General features: G+C 42.7%; 1 protein-coding gene and 1 long non-coding RNA gene across 4 annotated transcripts in view; both read right to left on the bottom strand.

Annotated features, from left to right (window-relative positions):
- Positions 1 to 21298, bottom strand: part of NUDT3 (nudix hydrolase 3) — a 112409-nt gene that overhangs the window by 28308 nt on the left and 62803 nt on the right.
- Positions 7351 to 8676, bottom strand: LOC144340437 (uncharacterized). The gene is made up of 2 exons (XR_013416544.1): positions 8413 to 8676; positions 7351 to 7964 (listed from the first exon to the last, which is right to left on the bottom strand). It is a non-coding gene; the product is annotated as an uncharacterized LOC144340437 (long non-coding RNA).

Raw genomic sequence — 21298 nt, 5'->3', positions numbered from 1 at the left:
TCACTGCACTCTAGCCTGGGCAACAGAGACTCTGCCATCAAAAAAAAAAAAAAAAAAAAGGATAGCTAAAATCTAAAACACTGACAACACCAGATGCTGGTGAGGATGTGGAACAACAGGAACTCTCATTTGCTCACTGGAAAGAACGCAAAATGACACAGCCACATTGACAGCTTCTTACAAAACTATACATACTATTAACCATATGATGATAAAGCAACTGCACTCCTTGGTGTTTACCTAAATTAGGAGGTGAAAGCTTATGTCCATGAAAAAACCTACACATAAATGTGGGTCTATTTCTGGGCCCGCTATTGTTCCACTTATTTATTTATCTCTTACTAAAACTACACTGTCTTGATTACTGTATAGCAGCTTTATTAATAACTGCCAAAACTCGGAAGCAACCACGATTCCCTTCAGTAGGTGAATTCAGTAGGTGAATGGATAAATAAGGTATGGTACATCTACACAAAGGATTATTATTCAGTGCTCAAACAAATGAACTATCAAGTTATATATGTAAGGACATGGAGGGGGCCGGGCATGGTGGCTCACATCTATAATCCCAATACTTTGGGAGGCTGAGGTGGGTGGATCACCTAAGGTCAGGAGATCAAGACCAGCCTGGCCAACATGGTGGAACCCCCTCTCTACTAAAATTACAAAAATTAGCTGGGCATAGTGGCGCACAACTACAGGCCTGTAGTCCCAGATACTCGGGAGGCTGAGGCAGGAGAACTGCTTGAACCTGGGAGGTGGAGCTTGCAGTGAGCTGAGATTGCACACCTGCACTCTGGCCTGGGTGACAGAGCGAGACCCTGTCTCAGAAAAAAACAGAAAAATAAATAAATACATAGAGGAATCTTAAATGCATATTACTAAGTGGAAAAAGTCAATGTGAAAAGGCTACATACTGTATATTCCAACTACAAGACATTCTAGGAGAAGCAAAACTATGAAAACCGTAAAAGATCAGTGGTTACCAGGGGTTTAGGGGAGGGAGGGATGAATATACAGAGCACAGAGGATTTTTATAGGGCAGTGAAACTATTCTGTATGATACTATAATTCTGGATACATGTCATTATGTCTTTCTACAAATCCAAAGAAAGTACACCAAGAGGGAACCTTATGAAAACTATGGATTCGGGGTGATTATGATGTGTCAGTGTTGGTTTTTTTTTTTTTTTTGGAGTGCAGTGGTAAAATCTCGGCTCACTGAAAGCTCTGCCTCCCGGGGTTCCCATCATTCTCCTGCCTCAGCCTCCCAAGCAGCTGGGACTACAGGCGCCCGCCACCATGTCCGGCTAATTTTTTGTATTTTTACTAGAGACAGGGTTTCACTGTATTAGCCAGGATGGTCTCGATCTCCTAACCTCGTGATCCGCCCGCCTCAGCCTCCCAAAGTGCTGGGATTACAGGCGTGAGCCACTGCGCCTGGCCAGTGTCGGTACATTGATTGAAGCAAATGTACTGCTGTGGTGTGAGATGTTGATAATGAGGGCTATGCACATGTAGGGTCAGTAGATATATGGGAACTCTGTGTGGTTTGCACTCAATTTTGCTGCAAACCTAAAACGGCTTAAAAAAAAAAAAAAGTTTAGGCCGGGTGCAGTGGCTCACGCCTGTAATCCCAACACTTTGGGAGGCCAAGGTGGGCGGATCGCGAGGTCAGGAGATTGAGACCATCCTGGCTAACACGGTGAAACCCCATCTCTACTACAAACACAAAAAATTAGGCCAAGAGTGGTGGCTCACCCCTGTAATCCCAGCACTTTGGGAGGCCGAGGTGCGTGGATCATCTGAGGTCAGGAATTCGAGACCAGCCTGACCAACATGAAGAAACCCATCTCTACTAAAAATACAAAATTAGCCGGGCATGGTGGCGCATGCCTGTAATCCCAGCTACTTGGGAGGCTGAGGCAAAAGAATCACTTGAACCCAGGAGGTGGAGGATGCAGTGAGCTGAGATTGCACCATTGCATTCCAGCCTGGGCAATGAGAGTGAAACTCAGACTCAAAAAAAAAAAAAAAAAAAAGTGAGCATAGAAAAATTAAATAAACCCTGGCTGGGGGTGGTGGCTCATGCCTTTAATCCCAGCACTTTGGGAGGCCAAGGCAGGTAGATTACTTGAGGTCAGGAGTTTGAGACCAGCCTGGCCAATATGGTGAAACCCCGTCTCTACTAAAAATATAAGGCCGGGCGCGGTGGCTCACATCTGTAATCCCAGCACTCTGGAAGGCCAAGGTGGGTGGACGACCTGAGGTCAAGAGTTTGAGACCAGCCTGGTCAACATGGTGTAACCCTGTCCCTACTAAAAAAAAAATACAAAAATTACCCAGGCGTGGTGGTGCATACCTGCAGTCCCAGCTACTTGGGAGGCTGAGGCAGGAGAATCACTTGAATCTGGAAGGTGGGTGTTGCAGTGAACCAAGATCCCACCACTGATTCCAGCCTGGGTGACAGAGTGATACTCTGTCTAAAAAACAAAAAACAAAATAAAACAAAACAAAAAACATTAAACCCTAAGGCCAAAAGTAGTTTCTTTCCTAACTACGTAAAGAAGCCTAAAATTATTCATATAGTTCATTAACTTGATTAGCATACTCCTGACAAAGTTAATAGGGTGATGGGAGGGGAAAAGGGAACATGAAAGCCCAGGACTTTGGGAGACAGTCCTGAGGGTTCAGGTCATAAGTCACTGTGGGATTCAGGGCAAATTAGTCTGTTTTTCTAGTAAGAATAATACCTAGCATTTGAGTTCTTACTAAATGTCTACCTGTGAAGCAGGTATTATATCATGATATCTATGCTCCACACAAGAAAACTGGTATCTAGAGATGATAATCAGCACCAGGACTAGAACCTAGGTGTCTTCGATTTTAAAGCACATACACGTACCAACCTCCTCATCTCCGCTGCTGGGAAAATAAATCAGGACACTTTCTGCAGGGGAGATAAGTTTATTTAAATGGAATATTAAACTATTTTTTGAATTTGCAGTTACTATTGGGGTATTACATAAATATTTTGCCTTTTAGACTACCTGAAAAATCCGTATGAAGGGCCAGCTTTAAAAAGGGAGTTGGGGGAACAAACACTTAAGAAAAACTGGTTTTGCAGTCTTAAGTGATTCTGGTTCTCTTACTACCCAAAAGCCTCCTCAATTTTCTAGCTTTCATTTTAAAGGCAGAACTGGCAGTTTCAGTTTGAAATGACAAAAAAATTCAACTTTGCCAAATATCACTACAAACGTGGTCTTGTTCTTTCTGAAACATTTAATATCACATCTATTCACTCACGAGAGATGAAGAGTTTATTTTAAAGCAGCAGTAAGCTGCATCTACCTTTCTTATTCTCAATTTTCTAAATGACATCATTTTTAAATTTTATACAAATAGGTATGTAGTGGCATCTCACTATTCAATGGCATTAAAGGTAATTTATTTCATTAAAATTTTTTTTTAGACAGAGCACAACCCTGTCTCAAAAAGAGTTTACTCATTTAGATCATGTACAGACATATCTTTTATAAATATGTATTCAAAAGAAAAAACTGAAGGCCTGCATAGTTATAGGTTTCTGTTTGACCAAAAGTATACTAAACTAGATAACTTCTTGACGTCCTTTCAACAATGTGATTCTATGACCCCATAAAAATAAATTCCACTTAATATCACAGTCCCTATATATGACAGGCATACTACCTTAGGCTTCTCAAGTTTAAGGATTTTCTCAGTGATGTCCTCAATTCAGTTTGACACCCAGAGCTTTGCTGGTCACACAGCCAGAAATAGCTGATCGTCTTTCTTCCTGCTTTCATAAATCTCTGCTAAAGCATGTCATGGAGGAGCTCTCGTCATCTTGGTTAAAACAATCTCTTCCCCTCTTTGACTGCCTTACTCTCCACTCTAGAAACCCACTTCAAAAGCCTGGCTCTTTTCGCTTTGTTTTGTCGAGACAGGTCTCTCTCTGTTACCCCGGCTGGTCTTGAACTGACCTCAAGCAATCCTCCCACCTCAGTCTCCCAAAGCGCTGGGATTACAGGTGTCGGTCACCACACCTGGCCCAAAAGCTTGTCTCTTTTGAGAGAGTTTTTATGGCTTATTTTGAAACTAAAACCGTATCTATTTTAGGGCCTGATGTGGACCCCTACCAAGTCTCTTAACTGACAGAATGAGTTATTCAGATGGCATCCCAGACTGCCCTCAAATTCCCCCCAATCACAAAAGGTAGTAAAGAGGAACAATGGAGCCAAATGAAATGAACACTTCAGTGGCAAAGAGAGTCTCCTAGAAATTCCCGCCTCATCTGAAGGACAGGACTGCTTCATATGGAAGAGAAATGAATGAGCAAGAATGGCAGGTAGGTAGATGAAAACCAGTATTTCATGTGGCATAGGTGTGAATGCTTGGACCTGCTACTTCTAGTATAAACACATTCTGTTATTTGAAACTTAATTTCTCATCTTCAGTACCATGGCATTTCTTCACCAATAAAAGGCACTTAATAAAACACTGAAAAAAGCAACAGGATGAAGTCTCTCTCCTCCAGGTTTAATGTGAGACTGTCTTATTTCCAACCACGGTGATTTAGGCAGAGGGAACAGCAATCACAAGGGCACTGAGAGGGAAAAGGCTTGGTATTAGAGGAGCAGCAAGGAGGCTACCAGTATTGCTGGAGCACAGTGAGAAAAGGGGAGTGAGAGCTGAGGTCCCAGAGGCAGACAGATCACAGGCCAGTCTAAGGGCTTCAGCTTAGAAAGCCTTTGAGTGACATGATCTGACCTGGTTTCTTTTTACAGGATCATTTTGCCTACTGTGTTGAAAGTAGCAGAGTGAAGAAGGCAAGAGTGCAGGGGGTATAGCTAAGGAATTGAGGTGAGTGGTGATGGTGGCTTGGACCAGGGGGATAGTGAAAAAGATGGTGAGAAGTGGTTGAATTCTAGACACATGTATTCTGAAGGTAGAGCCAACAGGATTTGCTGATGAACTAGGTATTAGGTGTAAGAAAAGAACAAAAATCAAGGATGACTTCTAGGTTTTCGGGTTAAGTAACTTAAAGGATGGACTGCCATTTACTGAGATGGGGAAGACTGCTGGAGAAGCAGGTTTGTGGGAAGGCAGTAGAATCAAGGTTTATACATATTGAGTTTCAGATGGCTATTGAACATTCAAATGGAAACACCAAGTAGGCAGGACAAGAATAGCAGTGGATGGGGATAGATTACTCACCCATCCACCCAACTACCTACTTACCCACTAATCCAACCACCTACTTACTGTATTTAAAGCCTCCAGATTGGGAGAGATCATCAAGGAATAAATGAGAAGCAGACAAAGAAAAAAAAGACAAAGGACCTAATCCTAAGGTATCTAATGTTAAGAGGTGCAGAGAGAGAGAAAAGTGAGCAAAGACAACTCAGATGTAGGAGAAAAACTTACTGGAAGCCTATGGAAAAGGCATTCAAGCTTTTCTCCCCCCACAGTATTTTGCTCTCAGCCTTTGATTCTTTCAGCTGAGGCTCCAGACAACATGGTACATGCCTGTACGTTGTCTGAATTCATATCTAACAAAAAGCATGAGATAACAAATGATTATCCTTATTTTAAGTTTTATTAGGTAGCAACAGATAACTCATCGCTTCTCAATACACAAAAGCATAAATTTATACAAGAGCAATATTCTCTAGTTCTCAGGCTGATTAACACATCTGATAGTTCTTCATGGATTACTTCTAGTCAAAGTGTCTTTTACCCCTTTAAAGATTAACCCAGTCCTCTGGAAACATAGTCAGTTATCTCAGTGATCTCCATGTGAACCACCTCTTTGCCAACTAATCTTATCCTCACAAACAAAACATTTTAATTTAAATTTAAAAAGTTAAAACTCTAAGAACAGCAAGGTCAGGTTTAAAAGCCGAAAATAAACTTGCATCAAAAGCAAAAGCCTAACTGAAGCTCTGCCATCTGCCCCCAGAGACACCTTCGCTTTCATTTCCTCGTACCCAAGGAGAAGACACACAGAACAGAGTTTCAGCAATTCTAATTTTAACTTTTCTAAGCTCAGATATATCCCTTTAGAATTCTTGGGGGAAAGGGTGGCTGTATCCTTAAGCACTTTAAATACTAACTTTACAACTGCACGATTGCTTCACATTTCTGCCCAGACTCTGGAAAAGATGACGGGGTTGTAAAAAATTTTTTTAAACTTTAGATAAAGTAAAAGTTTCCATGGCTTCCTTCTAGTCCCAATTCCTTCCCCAGAGGTAATCACTCTAATCAGTTTAATATTTTCCCTGCCAGATTCCACTCTATATATTTACATATATATGAACACATACAAATATGTTTTCGTACATTTTATTTTACCCAGATGGGATCACACTTGCCAACTAACCTTATCTTCAACGAACATTTAACTATATGTCTTACAGGACGCTCTATGTTGGGATATATAGATTTCCTATATTATTTTTAAACTGCTGGATAATACAAAATATGAATGTGTCATATTTGACACAACCATTCTCCTATCAGTGGACACTTACTGTTTCTAATTTTTTGCTATTACAAATAAAGTTGTGATGAACCTCTTGTATATGCTTCTTTAAAAAAAATTTTTTTTTTTTTAAATGAAGGCTCGCTATGTTGCCTAGGCTAGTCTCAAACTCCTGGACTCAAATGATCCTCCCACCGTGGCCTCCCAAAGTGCTAAGATTATAGGTGTGAGCCACCATGCCTAGCCTGTACATGCTTCTTTCTGCTCATAAATAAGCATTTCTCAGCATATACTTAGAAGTGAAAATGCTGGGGTGAGATATAACCAAAAGGCACAGAAAGTTACAAGATTTGGTCAATGTGTCCAAGCCTGTGGCAAGAGAGGATAGGGCTCTTCTAGGAAAAAAGGGCTGGGATGGTAGAAAAAGACAGCTGTGAGGCAGGGAAAACTCAAACCATGTTTTTTCTGTGCTCTCACACCAAACAATCAACACAGAAGTCTTCTGTAACAAAATGTGTGGGGGTTTTCCTCTCCCACACCAAGCAGGGATCAGTTCTGCAGGGGATGCCAGCAGGGTGTCATCCAATTCAATTCTGAAGCTATCTGCCAGGAGACAGCCTCAGAAACCAAGGTTGAGGGCTCAGTCCGACAAGACCCTCCTTCCTTCCTACCAGTCACAAGTCCGGGCCTCTGGAACTTCTGACTGACTAGTTTCAAGTTGGGATTTCCACGACCCCCTATTTGGGCTCAATTGCTAAAGCAGCTCACATAGCTCATGGAAACTCACATTTACCGGTATATTACAATGAATATAAGCCATACAGATTAAGAGATGCACAGGGTGAGGTTGGGGGAAGCTGCACAGAGCTTCCATGCCCTCTCTGGGTGTGCTGCTCTCTAGGAACCCCCACGTGTTCAGTTACCCAGAAGCTCCCTGAACTCTGTCCTCTTAGGCCTTTTACGGAGATTTCACTGGATAGACATGATTGGACAACCACATTGAAATGTGATTGAACACAAAGGGTATGAGTTAATACTAATCGACTGAGTAGGAAAACCTAACAAGGCCTGTTTGTTCAGATTCTTCTTGGCCTTTCTGTGCAGGATTTCTTCCTCCAACATATGGGGCATGACCCTCTCTGGAATGAGGATCTTGTGACCCACAATTAGAAAGGCAGGGAAAGATTAGAGCCCTGTCTTGGGCAGGTAAAAGGAGGGCAGGAGGAAGTCAGAGACAGAGATTCTGTTTTCTGAGGCCTGCTCCTGAAGCCTAAAGTGCTCCAACATTATAACAAAACACTGTTAACTCCAAAAGGCTATGACAGTTAGAAGCCGGGAACCTGAGACGAAAACATATATGTATGTTTCAATATCACAACAGTAAAGAAACTTCTGTCTCCTTTTTAATAATTTATATGAACCTCCTAATTCACTTCTGTATCCAATATTTGAAAATACTCTTGAAAAGCCCACAGTCAAGAAGGAGGGCTGTTAATAGGCCAAAACTCAGACAGAAAGAAATACATCAAAATGTTACTGGTGGCGAGTATGAAAATTTTAAATTTGTTCTTTTTACTTTTCTGCTCTTTTTTTTTTTTGGAGACAGAGTCTCGCACTGTTGCCTGGGCTGGAGTGTAGTGGTGTGATCTTGGCTCACTGGAACTCCCACCTCCCGGGTTTAAGCGATTCTCCCGCTTCCGCCTCCCAAGTAGCTGGGATTACAGGCGCCTGCCACCATGCCCAGCTGATTTTTACATTTTTAGTAGAGATGGGGTTTCACCATGTTGGCCAGATTGGTCTCAAACTCCTAACCTCATGATCCGCCCGCCTTGGCCTCCCAAAGCACTGGGATTACAGGCGTGAGCCACTGCATCCAGCGCCTACTTTTCTGCTTTTAAAACGTCCACACTAGGCTGGGCACAGTGACTCATGCCTGTAATCTCAGCACTCTGGGAGGTCAAAGTGGGTGGATCTCTTGAGTCCAGGAGTTCAAGACCAGCCTGGCCAACACGGTGAAACCCTGTTTCTACAAAAAATACAAGAAAATTAGCCAGGCATGGTGGCATGCACTTGTGGTCCCAGCTACTTGGGAGGCTGAGGTGGGAGGATCACCTGAGCTCAGGAGGTTGAGGCTGCAGTGAGCTATGATCACACCACTCCACTCCAGCCTGGACAAAGTGAGACCCTGTCTCAAAATAAATAAATAAATAGTCCACATTAAATATATAGGAAAAACACTTGAAATTTACATTACAATGAAATGGTGAAACAAGCACTTATGTATCAGCACGGAAAGTCATAAAAGCTTTGATAAAATGTAGTGACTAAGCTGAAAACCGAAAGAGGTGTCTCTAGGTGGCAAGAGGATAGGGTAGGGTTTCTAGAAGGAGGGACAGGAGGGAACCACATGCATTATGTCAGATGTGTGGGGTCCTGGAAGGGAAAGCAGTTAGAATGGCATATAGGGTCCGAGATAGCACAGACATCCTTAAGGTTATAATATGTGCTATCTCAGGCCAGGAACGGTGGCTCATGCATGTAAACCTAGCACTTTGGGAGGCCGAGGCAGGTGGATTGCCTGAACTGAGGAGTTCAAGATCAGCCTGGGCAACACGGTGAAACCCCATCTCTACTAAAATACAAAACATTAGCTGGGCCTGGTGGTGCGCACCTGTAATCCCAGCTACCCAAGAGCCTGAGACAAGAGAATTGCTTGAACCTGGGAGGCAGAGGTTGTAGTGAGCCAAGATCACACCACTGCACTCCAGCCTGGGTGACAGAGCGAGACTCCATCTCAAAAAAATAATAATAATAATAACAATGATAATAATATGTGTTGTCTCCTTCATCATTAATAGAATTAGTTTTAAAATCTTGGCTAATCTAATAAGAGCAAGATACCAGCTTGCTTTAATTTGCATTTATCTGATAATCAGTGAGGTATAATATATATATTTTTCACTTATTATTTCTTCTCTGCTTAGAAGTGGCAAATCTCAGGGAAGATCGACCATCACTATCTTTCCCAATCCATTCCACAGGTATGCAAGTCACTCAGCAGTACTACATTCTCACCAAGGCGCCCAGGTACTAGAACCTCCTCAAGTGACATGAGCATCAGGAAGCATACAGCATACCTATGTGCAACTCACCAAAAATATTTATCCTAAATCTAATCAAGCCTCCAAACCTGGGCTGTTCAAAATGGTGACCATGATACACATGTAGCTATTGAGCACTTGAAATGTGGCTAGTGTAACTAAGAAACTGAATTTTATATTTATTTATTTTAATTAGTTTGTTTTTGTTGTTGTTGCTTTACTGCTTCTCGTGGAGCAGAACTATCCCATAGGCAGTGTGCCCAGAAAGCCTTAATTAGTTTAACGAGCCACATAAGCTAGTGGCTGCCATATGGAACACGAAGATATATAACTTTTCCTTCACTTCAGAAAGTTCTATTGGATGGCACTGTTTTAGACTAAGCTGCTGGAAATACAGAGGATGGGGGAAAAAGTTAAAGGAAACCAGGAAGAAACAATCAAACAAAACCAGGATGTGAGGTATTTTATAAGACAACTACCCTGGACTCTTTTTTTTTTTTTTTGAGACAGAGTTTCACTCTGTCACCCGGGCTGGAGTGCAGTGGTGCAATCTTGGCTCACTGCAACCTCCGTCTAATGGGTTCACGCCATTTTCCTGCCTCAGCCTCCCGAGTAGCTGGGGCTACAGGTGCTCACCACCACTCCCAGCTCATTTTTTGTATTTTTAGTAGAGACGGGTTTCACTGTTAGCCAGGATGGTCTCAATCTCCTGACCTCGTGATCCACCTGCCTCAGCCTCCAAAAGTACTGGGATTACAGGCCTGAGCCACCGTGCCCAGCCCCTGGATTCTTATAAAATAGTCAGTATCACGGGGGCTAGGCATATGGAAAGAATGGAAATACAGTTCTATGGTAAAACAGCCTAAAAAGACATACAATCAACAGTAATGTGTGAACCTAAGTTAAGGCCTAGTGAGGAAACAAATGTAACAAACATTTCATGATAACTGGGGACATTTGAATATAGAATCAATACCGGATAATATTATGGAATTATTATAAACCTCCTTAGGTGTGACAATGGTATGCGGTTATGCAGGAAACTGGCCTTATTCCAAAGAGATGCCTGCTACTATTCACAATAGCCAAGAGGTGGAATCAACCCAGGTGCCCATCAATGGTGGACTGGATAAAGAAAAGGTACATATACAAAATGGAATACTATGCAGCCATAAAAAAGAATGAAATCATGCCTTTTGCAGCAACATGGCTACAGCTGCAGCCCATTATCCTAAGCAAATTAACACAGAAATAGAAAACCAAACACTGCATGTTCTCACTTATAAGTGGCAGTTAAACACTGGGTATACGTGCACACAAACATGGGAACAATTGACACTGGGGATTCTAAAAGTGGGGTGGGAGGAGGTTGAAAAACGACCCATCAGGTACTATATTTGCTACTTGGGTGACACGGTCATTAGAAGTCAAAATCTCAGCAACATGCAAACATACCCATGTGCACATGTATCCCCCAAATCTAAATTTTAAAATGGAAATACGGAAAGAGAGGGAGGAAGGGTGGGCGGGCACAAAGAAAGACAGGCTGGGCACAGTGGCCCATAATCCCAGCACTTTGGAAGGCCAAGGCATGTGGATCTCTTGAACCCAGGATTTTAAGACCAGCCTGGGCAACATGGTGAAACTCCATCTCTACAAAAAATACAAAAATTAGCTGGGTGTGGTGGCTCGTGCCTGTAGTCCCAGCTACTTAAGGAGGGAGGACTGCTTGAGCCCAGGAGGTGGAGGTGACAGTAAGCAGAGACTGCGCCACTGTACTCCAGCCTGGGTAACACAGGGAGATCCTGTCTCAAAAAAAGAAAAGAAACAAGAAACGAGAAGAGAAGAGAAGAGAAGAAAAGAGGAGAAAAAAAGAAAAGGAAAAGAAATACATGCTAAAGAATAGAATTTAGGAGTGATGTGTCACACTATCTACAACTTTACATTCAAATGGAATAGCCAAAAAAAGTTAACAATATAGAAAGACAAAGCGAGTATGCAAAAGGTCAAAAGATATTATATCTAGAAGAAGTATAGTGTTTGTTTTACTATTTTTGAATTTTTCTTGCATGTTTGAAAATTTTCATGATTGAAAAGTTGGGAAAAAATAATTAGCCATGGAATTAGGGTACTATATAATCTTCTTTGCACTTTCTGTCTTTTCATTCTACTAGGAACATGTATTATTTTTATAAACAGAAAAAAATGGTAAGCTATAGTGGGCACTAGCTTAATCAAGTGATCAAACTTGGCTACACTAATATATTAATAGCATCACTAAGTGCTTACAAGGAGCACTTAAAAACCTTCAGAATGGGCTGGGTGTGGTGGCTCACGCCTGTAATCCCAGTACTTTGGGAGGTCGAGGTGCACGGATTACCTGAGGTCAGGAGCTCGACACCAGCCTGGCCAACATGGGAAACCCCGTCTCTACTAAAAATACAAAACTAGCCTGGCATGGTGGCACACACCTGTAATCCCAGCTACTCAGGAGACTGAGGCAGAAGAATGGCTTGAACCCAGGAGGCAGAGGTTGCAGTGAGCTGAGATTGCACCACTGCACTCCAGCCTGGGCAACAGAGCGAGACTCCGCTTAAAAAAAAAAAAAAAAAAAAAAAAAAAAAAAAGGCCGGGTGCGGTGGCTCAAGCCTGTAATCCCAGTACTTTGGGAGGCCGAGACGGGCGGATCACGAGGTCAGGAGATCAAGACCATCTTGGCTAACATGGTGAAACCCCGTGTCTACTAAAAAATACAAAAATCTAGCCGGGCGAGGTAGCGGGCGTCTGTAGTCCCAGCTACCCGGGAGGCTGAGGCAGGAGAATGGCGTAAACCCGGGCGGCGGAGCTTGCAGTGAGCTGAGATCCGGCCACTGCACTCCAGCCTGGGCAACAGAGCGAGACTCCGTCTCGAAAAAAAAAAAAAAGCCTTCAGAATAAAAGTCTTGTTCAGATTATATAGTTTTTTGTTATTGTTATTGCTGTTGTTTTTGAGATAGGGTCTCACTTGGTTGCCCAGGACAGAGTGCAGTGGCATGATCATAGTTCACTGTAATCTTGACTTCCTGGCCTCAAGTGATCCTCCTGCCTTGGCCTCCCAAAGTATTGGGATTACAGGCATAAGCCACTGCACCCAGCGTGTCTCCATTTTTAGGGTTAAAACTTTACAAATCACTCTAATGGTCTTAGTCAAAAGCACCTATATATTTAAAGCTAAAATGGTCACTAACACAAATATGTAATAACATTATGAATACCACTTTTCATACAGTCAATAGTATCTACCATGAATTTTTGCAAAAACCAGAATGACAGTCACTAAAAAGCCAATCATCTTAAGGATGACTCTAGAAGTAATCATGGAAATAATCCAGGGGCAGCCATTTACCATTCTGTAACAGCCTCAGAGCAGAGACGCTTCTCTGAAAAGAGAGAGAGGCGGTTCTACTAGGAACATGGCTCTGGGGCCAGTGTTGAATTACACTCAGCCACGTGAGCACAGAGCAAAAGCTGAGTACAGGAATCATCGCAATTGCATCTCAGCCAGGCCCTTCACTGGAGGCTATGTCTATGCCAAGGTTTGCCTTCATCCCTGAACTGTAACTGAGAGGGAAGGCCCTTTCTAAGTTCTCAGCTGCCAGAAATGGGATTCAACACCAATTTACTTAAGGGTCTGAAAGGTAATGCCAGACATCTATGGGATTCATTCTGTCCTCTAATGTAAAACTGCCTCACACCACCTTCTACATTAAAACATGATATGCTTTTTCTGATCACTTTATATAATCAATTTTTTTTCTTTTTTCTTTCTTTCTTTTCTTTTTTTTTTTTTTTAAAGAGACTCATTCTGTTGCCCATAGCTTGCTGCAGCCTCAAACTCCTGGGCTTAAGCGATCCTCTCTCCTCAGCCTCCTGAGTAGATGGAACTGTAGGTGTAAGCCACCATGTCTGGCTCATTTAAAAAAAATTTTTATAGAGACAAGGTCTCCCTTTGTTGCCTAGGCTGGTCTCAAACTCCTGGGCTCAAGTGATCCTCCCACCTTGGCTTCCAAAGTGCTGGGATTACAGGCGTGAGCCACTGCACCCAGACAAAATTATTTTTCTAAGGATAAGCTTTTAACTTCTTTTGCTATATTTTTGTGTATGAGTTTTCCTAGGAGGGCGGAATAAAGATGCTTCCTCACACAAAAATGTATGTTCATGTTAGGTGAACAAAGGCTTTCCTGCAATTTTTATTTATTTTTTTATTTTATTTTATTTTTTTTTGAGACGGAGTCTCGCTCTGTCGCCCAAGCTGGAGTGCAGTGGCTGGATCTCAGCTCACTGCAAGCTCCGCCGCCCGAGTGTACGCCATTCTCCTGCCTCAGCCTCCCGAGTAGCTGGGACTACAGGCGCCTGCCACCTCGCCCGGCTAGTTTTTTGTATTTTTTAGTAGAGACGGGGTTTCACCGTGTTAGCCAGGATGGTCTTGATCTCCTGACCTCGTGATCCGCCCGTCTCGGCCTCCCAAAGTGCTGGGATTACAGGCTTGAGCCACCGCGCCCGGCCTTCCTGCAATTTTTATTACGGATCCACATTTCCCACTAAATCCTTTAAAAAGAATAAATTGTCAGAATAAGATCCTCACATATAATGTACTAAGACACGATGATTCTTATATACTGTAGTGCTGTGACCAAAGGAGCTAAAAATATCTGTCTTCTTACCAAGTAAAAATAAAGACACGGTAGTGCTGACAGACATGGCAATACTGACAAACACACACTCTATATTAGGGAAAGTGGCATCTATCACATCACTGTCCTTTGTAGCTTCCAGCTCAGATCTTGAATGTAGTTGGTATATAAGAATTTATGCTTATTTTCTCAACTTTTCATTTTGAAAAATGTCAAACATACAGAAAAATTACTTGCCTATTTTAGTTCTGATTTTAAAGATAAAGCCACAGGCCATACATGTACATTGTTATTAGGAATTCATATTCATGTGATTTAAAATCCTTTAAAAATTAAATAATGGAAGTTCAAGAATTCCATCTAAATAAAGCCTGCTTTTAAACAAACGGGGTAACTCACAGTCTCTCTTATAGCAATTTACATCTAGATACACTTTCTAATTTTAATATTTTTATTTAACAGTAAAATATTCCCAAGGTTAAAAACCTTTATTTGCTTTCGGAGACAAAAAACAAAAACAAAAACTATCTTCTAAGAGGTTGGAGTTTATCAATTTACAGTTTAAAATAAAGTTAAAATTCGAAACACAGCTCATTCATTTAATTAACACATACTTCGGTTGTTTTTCACTATGAGCCTTTCAGTCCTACTATTGTTGTTGTCTTTTTAATTCATATGCAGATATTACTCTAACATTTGTAAAAGCCAATTTTTAAAATGAGTTGTCCACATTGAAAGATCAGAAGATCTTACATGAGAATCCATTTTTTTTTGTTTGTTTGTTTTTTTTGAGATGGAGTCTTGCTCTGCCGCCCACACTGGAGTGCAGTGGCATGTTTTCAGCTCACTGCAACCTCTGCCTCCTAGGATCAAGCAATTCTCCTGCCTCAGCCTCCCAAGTAGCTGGGATTACAGGCACCTGCCACCATGCCCAGCTAATTTTTGTATTTCTAGTAGACACAGGGTTTCGCCATGTTGGTCAGGCTGGTTTCGAACCTAACCTCAGGTGATCCACCTGCTGTGGCCTCCCAAAGTGCTGGGATTACAGGTGTGAGATGTAGGGTCCAGCCCTAAGGGGTTTGGCGGGTGTTCTCCCCGTGTGTGGAGATGAGAGATCATAAGAAATAAAGACCCAACACAAAGAGATAAAGAGAAAACAGCTGGGCCTGGGGGACCACTACCACCAAGACGCAGAGACCAGTAGTGGCCCCGAATGGCTGGGCGCGTTGATATTTATTGTATACAAGACAAGGGGGCAGGGTAAGGATGGTGAGTCATCCAAGTGATTGATAAGGTCAAGCAAATCATGTGATCATAGGACGGGGGCCCTTCTCTTATAGGTAGCCGAATGAGAGAGGGAAGGCAGCATACATCAGCGTTTTCTTCTATGCACTTATCAGAAAGATTGAAGACAGGCTGGGCGCGGTGGCTCACGCCTGTAATCCCAGCACTTTGGGGGGCCAAGGTGGGCAGATCACGAGGTCAAGAGATCGAGACCATCCTGGCCAACATGGTGAAACTCTGTCTCTACTAAAAATACAAAAAATTAGCTGGGCGTGGTGGCATGCGCCTGTAGTCCCAGCTAAGGCAGGAAAATCGCTTGAACCTGGGAGGTGGAGGTTACAGTGAGCCGAGATCACGCCACTGCACTCCAGCCTGGCAATAGAGAGAGACTCTGTCTCTAAAAATAAAAATGTTCTATTCTTGTATAAAATGAAACATGAAATTCTGCTTTCCTGTTAGAGACTGTTCGGAGATACCATATGGAGCCTTCTGGTTGCTATGTGTGTGTATATATAGAGAGAGAGATATACATATAAATACATATATACATATACACACATATATACAAATATGTATTTTATATATATATAATACATATACGAGAATATGAGAACAACCTTTTTTTTTTTTTTTTTTTTTTTTGAGATGAAGTCTCGCTCTTATCCCCCAGGCTGGAGTGCAATGGTGCGATCTCGGCTCACTGTAAACTCCACGTCCCAGGTTCAAGCGATTCTCCTGCCTCACCCTCCCAAGTAGCTGGGATTACAGGTGTCTGCTGCCACGCCTGGGTAATTTTTGTATTTTTAGTAGAGACGAGGTTTCACCATGTTGGCCAGGCTGGTCTTGAACTCCTGACCTCAGGTGATCTGCCTGCCTCGGCCTCCCAAAGTGCTGGGATTACAGATGTGAACCACTGTGCCTGGCCAAGAACAACTATTCTTTTGTAGGGACAGGGAATACACGGTACAGGAATTAGGATAAGAAGACACATATTTTAAAAATAAAGTTCACTAAGGCATTTCCCATGTTCTTATTAGAAAATACAAATGGTGCCGGGCGTGGTGGCTCATGCCTAGAATCCTAGCACTTTTGGAGGTCATGGGCAGATCACTTGAATTCAGGAGTTCGAGATCAGCCTGGGCAACATGGTAGAACCCCGGCTCTACAAAAAATACAAAAATTAGCTGGGTGTGGTGGTGCGCGTTTACTTGTAGTCCCAGCTACTCAGGAGGCCGAGGTGGGAGGATCACTTGAGCCAGGGAGGTGGAGGTGGCAGTGAGCTGAGATCACGCCACTGCACTCCAGCCTAAGCAACAGAGCAAGACTCTGTCTCCAAAAAAAAAAAAAAAAAAAAAGAAAGAAGAAAAGAGAATATAAACAGAATCAAGAGTTAAAATAACTTTTCGTTTTTTTCTTTTTGTGTTTTTTTTCTTGAGATGGAGTCTCCCTGTGACACCCAGGCTGCAGTGCAATGGCACGATCTCGGCTCACTGCAACCTCCGCTTCCCAGGTTCAAGCAATTCTCCTGCCTCAGCCTCCCGAGCAGCTGGGACTACAGGCATGTGCCACCATGCCCAGCTAATTTTTGTATTTTTAGTAGAGATGGGGTTTCACCATATTGGCCAGGCTTGTCTCGAACTCCTGACCTCAAGTGATCCACCCACCTTGGGCTCCCAAAGTGCTGGGATAATAAGGGTGAGCCACTGCGCCTGGACTAAAATAACTTCTTGACAGGCTGCTATAAGATAGATTAACAAAGTGAGAGATAATTGAGCAGATCTGAACTCTTGCAGTGCCATTAGGAAGGCAACCTCAATTATTCTACATTAAGGTATTCAGACTTTCAAACTTTCTTTTTAAGTTGTCCATGACCTGCTGGATTTTTCTTTTTTTTTTTTTTAACAAACGTTCTTTAATGAAGGTTAATTAAGTAAAACATGCTGTGGAGTTATTATTTTATGTATGATACTGTACATACATAACTTGTACAAAAACTTGAGGGAGTGCAGCAAAGATACAGGGAAATCTAAGCAGACATCACCAACCTGAAGATGGACTGTTTCTACAGCAAAGCAACAGGTGGCATGAGCCAGAGGAGTAGCACAGAACTACTATTACAACATAAGTGAGGAAGTCACAGAGAACTAATCACACTTTTTAAAAAAGCAACGGCTGTATCACAAACTATCAGGCTGACTGCAAATACAGTTGGCTCTCCGTGTTTGTGCACTACACATCTGTGGATTCAACCAACTGCAGATCAAGAATTTAAAAAAAAATTGTATCTGTACTGAACAGGTACTGACTTTGTTCCCTTGTATTTCCTAAACGATACAGTACAACTATAGTTGATCCTTGAACAATGTTGATCCTTGAACAAGTTGGTAGGGTGCCAACTCCCACGCAGTCAAACATCTGTGTATACTTTTTTTTGTTAACAGACAGGGTCTTCATCTGTCACCCAGGCTGGAATGTACTGGCGCAATAAAGGCTCACTGCAGCCTTGATGCTGGGCTCAAGCAATCCTCCCTCCTCAGAATCCCAAGTAGCTGGGACTACAGGTACATGTCAACATGCCCAACTAATATTTTTTTTTAATTTTTTGTTTTTTGTAGCAATAGGGTCTCACTATGTTGCCCAGACTGTTCTCAAACTCCTAGCCCTAGCCACCATGTCTGGTGGGTATATAATTTTGACTCCCCCAAAACTTAACTACGAATAGTCTACTACTGACCAGAAGCCTTACTAATAACAGCTGATTAACATATATTCTGTATGTTGTGTGTACTATTACTATATTCTTTTTTTTTTTTTTTTTTTTTTTTTTTTGAGACAGAGTCTCGCTCTGCCGCCCAGGCTGGAGTGCAGTGGCGTGATCTTGGCTCACTGCAAGCTCCGCCTCCCGGGTTCACGCCATTCTCCTGCCTCAGCCTCCCGAGTAGCTGGGACTACAGGCGCCCGCCACCTCGCCCGGCTAGTTTTTTTGTATTTTTTAGTAGAGACGGGGTTTCACTGTGTCAGCCAGGATGGTCTCGATCTCCTGACCTCGTGATCCGCCCGTCTCGGCCTCCCAAAGTACTGGGATTACAGGCTTGAGCCACCGCGCCCGGCCTTACTATATTCTTATAATAAAGCTAGAAAAAGAAAATGTCATTAAGAAAACCATAAGGCAGAGAAAATATATTTACTATTCATTAAGTGGAAGTGGAGTCCAGTAAAGGTTTTTATCCTCATCATCTTCACACTGAGTAGGCTAAGGAAGAAGAGGAGGAAGAGGAGGGGTTGGTCTTGCTGTCTCAGGGGCCACCTCAGAGGCAGAAGTGAAGGAGGTAAAAGAGGAAGCAGGAGAGGCAAGCACACTCAGTGTAATAGTGTAACTTTTACTGGAAAAAAATCCACATATAAATGAACCCGTGCAGTTCAATCCCCTGTTGTTTAAGGGTCAACTGTATTTACATAGTGTTTACACTGCATGAGGTATCATAAGTAATCCACAAATGATCTAAAGTATATAGGAGGGTATGTGTAGGTCATATGCAAATACTTTGCCACTTTATATAAGGGGCTTGAGCATCTGCTGATTTTTATATCCACCAGGGGTCCTGAAACCAATATGAAGGAATGGATACTAATGAATGGCTATACTTAGGCCCACAATTTTCTCCTCCTTTTTCTGTTTTTGGATGTTCTCTATTTTTGTGATAATACTCTTGGGATGGCTGAGGTGAGAAAAGGTAAAGGAAATGGGAATGTAAGACAAACAGAAAACAGAACAGTTTCAGACACAGCTTCCCTTTTTTCCCTGTCAGCCCAGAGTTTTACCTTTCCCACTGAATTAGCAAGAAAGAATAGCTCTGAGATCATACAAAGAGGTGCTTTCCTTTTTTATTACAGAAAGACTATCACATGGCTGGCTCACACAGCTTTTGCTGCCCTGGTCTAAATAGGCACTGTTACTAAAGCCCATGGCAGGCCATGGGAGCAAGCCTGTTCCCCTAACCCTGTAAGGGGTCACTCTAATGGGATTTTGACCAAGAGCAGCTAAAAAATCGAGGCTAATTTGCAAAAGGGAATATTTTAGCCCTCCCCTTAAATGTGGTTGCTAATGTGTCAACTGCTTCAGATTTATCTGTTTCTGAAATTCAGCCAATATGCTACAATTTTTTTTTTTTTTTTTTTTTTTTGAGACAGTCTCACTCTGTCACCCAGGCTGGAGTGCAGTGGCCGGATCTCAGCTCACTGCAAGCTCCGCCTCCCAGGTTCATGCCATTCTCCTGCCTCAGCCTCCCGAGTAGCTGGGACTACAGGCGCCCGCCACCTCGCCCGGCTAGTTTTTTGTATTTTTTTTTAGTAGAGACGGGGTTTCACCATGTTAGCCAGGATGGTCTTGATCTTGTGACCTCGTGATCCACCCGTCTCGGCCTCCCAAAGTGCTGGGATTACAGGCTTGAGCCACCGCGCCCGGCCAATGCTACAATTTTTAAGATGGGCTGAACAAAGCTTTAGAACAGGTGGAATTTAATGAGACCTAGGACTGACAATGCCATGATAAACTACTGAATAATCTCAATCCTTTCATGTTTATATGGAAACTTTTTCTAGTAATAAAAGAAACACACACTCAATGCAGAGAACTTGATAACCTATAAACTAACATAAATATGACCACTGCAAACATTTTGGTGGACATCTTTCAAGGAGCTATAGCATTAGGAGTGTTGGGGACGAAAGATGTCCTGGATTCAAATCTTATCTTGAGCACATTAGGCTGGACACAACTTGTTGGGGCAAATCACTCAACCTCAGCCTTTTCTCTCCTGTAAAATGTAGATAATAACAGTTCCTACTACATACACAGGACCTTTGGAAAAGCTGCTGCAGATGGTACTTAACCATGGGTTGCCATGCTTTTATAGCATGTGACTTCACTACTCTGAGCACAGCTAAGAGAATTAAATATCAGCAACTGATGCAAAGGTAAGGTAGACATTTTCAAAATAGCCAGACGCTGACGATGTGGCCTGGCAGCTCTGCCTAAAGGGGCATACTACATGAAGTTGTCACTAGGCAAAACCAATCAGGTCCTCTCTTAGGAAGGCTGAATACAGAGTCAACAGACCAGTAAGTTTTGCATAAGAGAGGAAAAACACAATATAAAAGCAGTAAGCGAGGAGGCTGAGAAGAGATGAGATAGGCAGGTCCTCCGCAGTAGAAGAGAGGGGCTGAGCCATTGGCATGTGACCAGGCTCCTTGAGCCACTCTGCATTCCCACTGTTGTTCCACCTGCCACGAGTGATGCCTGCCTGTGCAGTGTGACCCAAGTTTCCAGCTTTGTACAGCCTTGGCTGGGCAGGTGCTGTGACAACGTCATGTTCTTCCTCACTTAACTGATGCATTTGGAGAATATGTCTATTTCTGACAACCTAAAAGGATATACTGCAGTTGCATTTCTGCAGCTGTTCCAATAGTTAGGTCAATAATTGTAGCACTCTATGAAGCACTTGAAATATGTGTTGAGCACAGGAGATTCAACAACGAGCAAGAAAAAATGGGGCCGGGCGCGGTGGCTCACACCTGTAATCCCAGCACTTTGGGAGGCCGAGGCAGGTGGATCACCTGAGGTGAGGAGTTCCAGACCAGCCTGGCCAACATGGAGAAACCCCGTCTCTACTAAAAATACAAAATTAGCCAGGCATGGTGGTGCACGCCTATAATCCCAGCTACTTAGGAGGCTG

Source organism: Macaca mulatta, chromosome 4 (assembly GCF_049350105.2).
Source record: "Macaca mulatta isolate MMU2019108-1 chromosome 4, T2T-MMU8v2.0, whole genome shotgun sequence".
Taxonomy (NCBI): domain Eukaryota; kingdom Metazoa; phylum Chordata; class Mammalia; order Primates; family Cercopithecidae; genus Macaca; species Macaca mulatta.
This window is presented reverse-complemented; position numbering and strand designations above follow the sequence as displayed.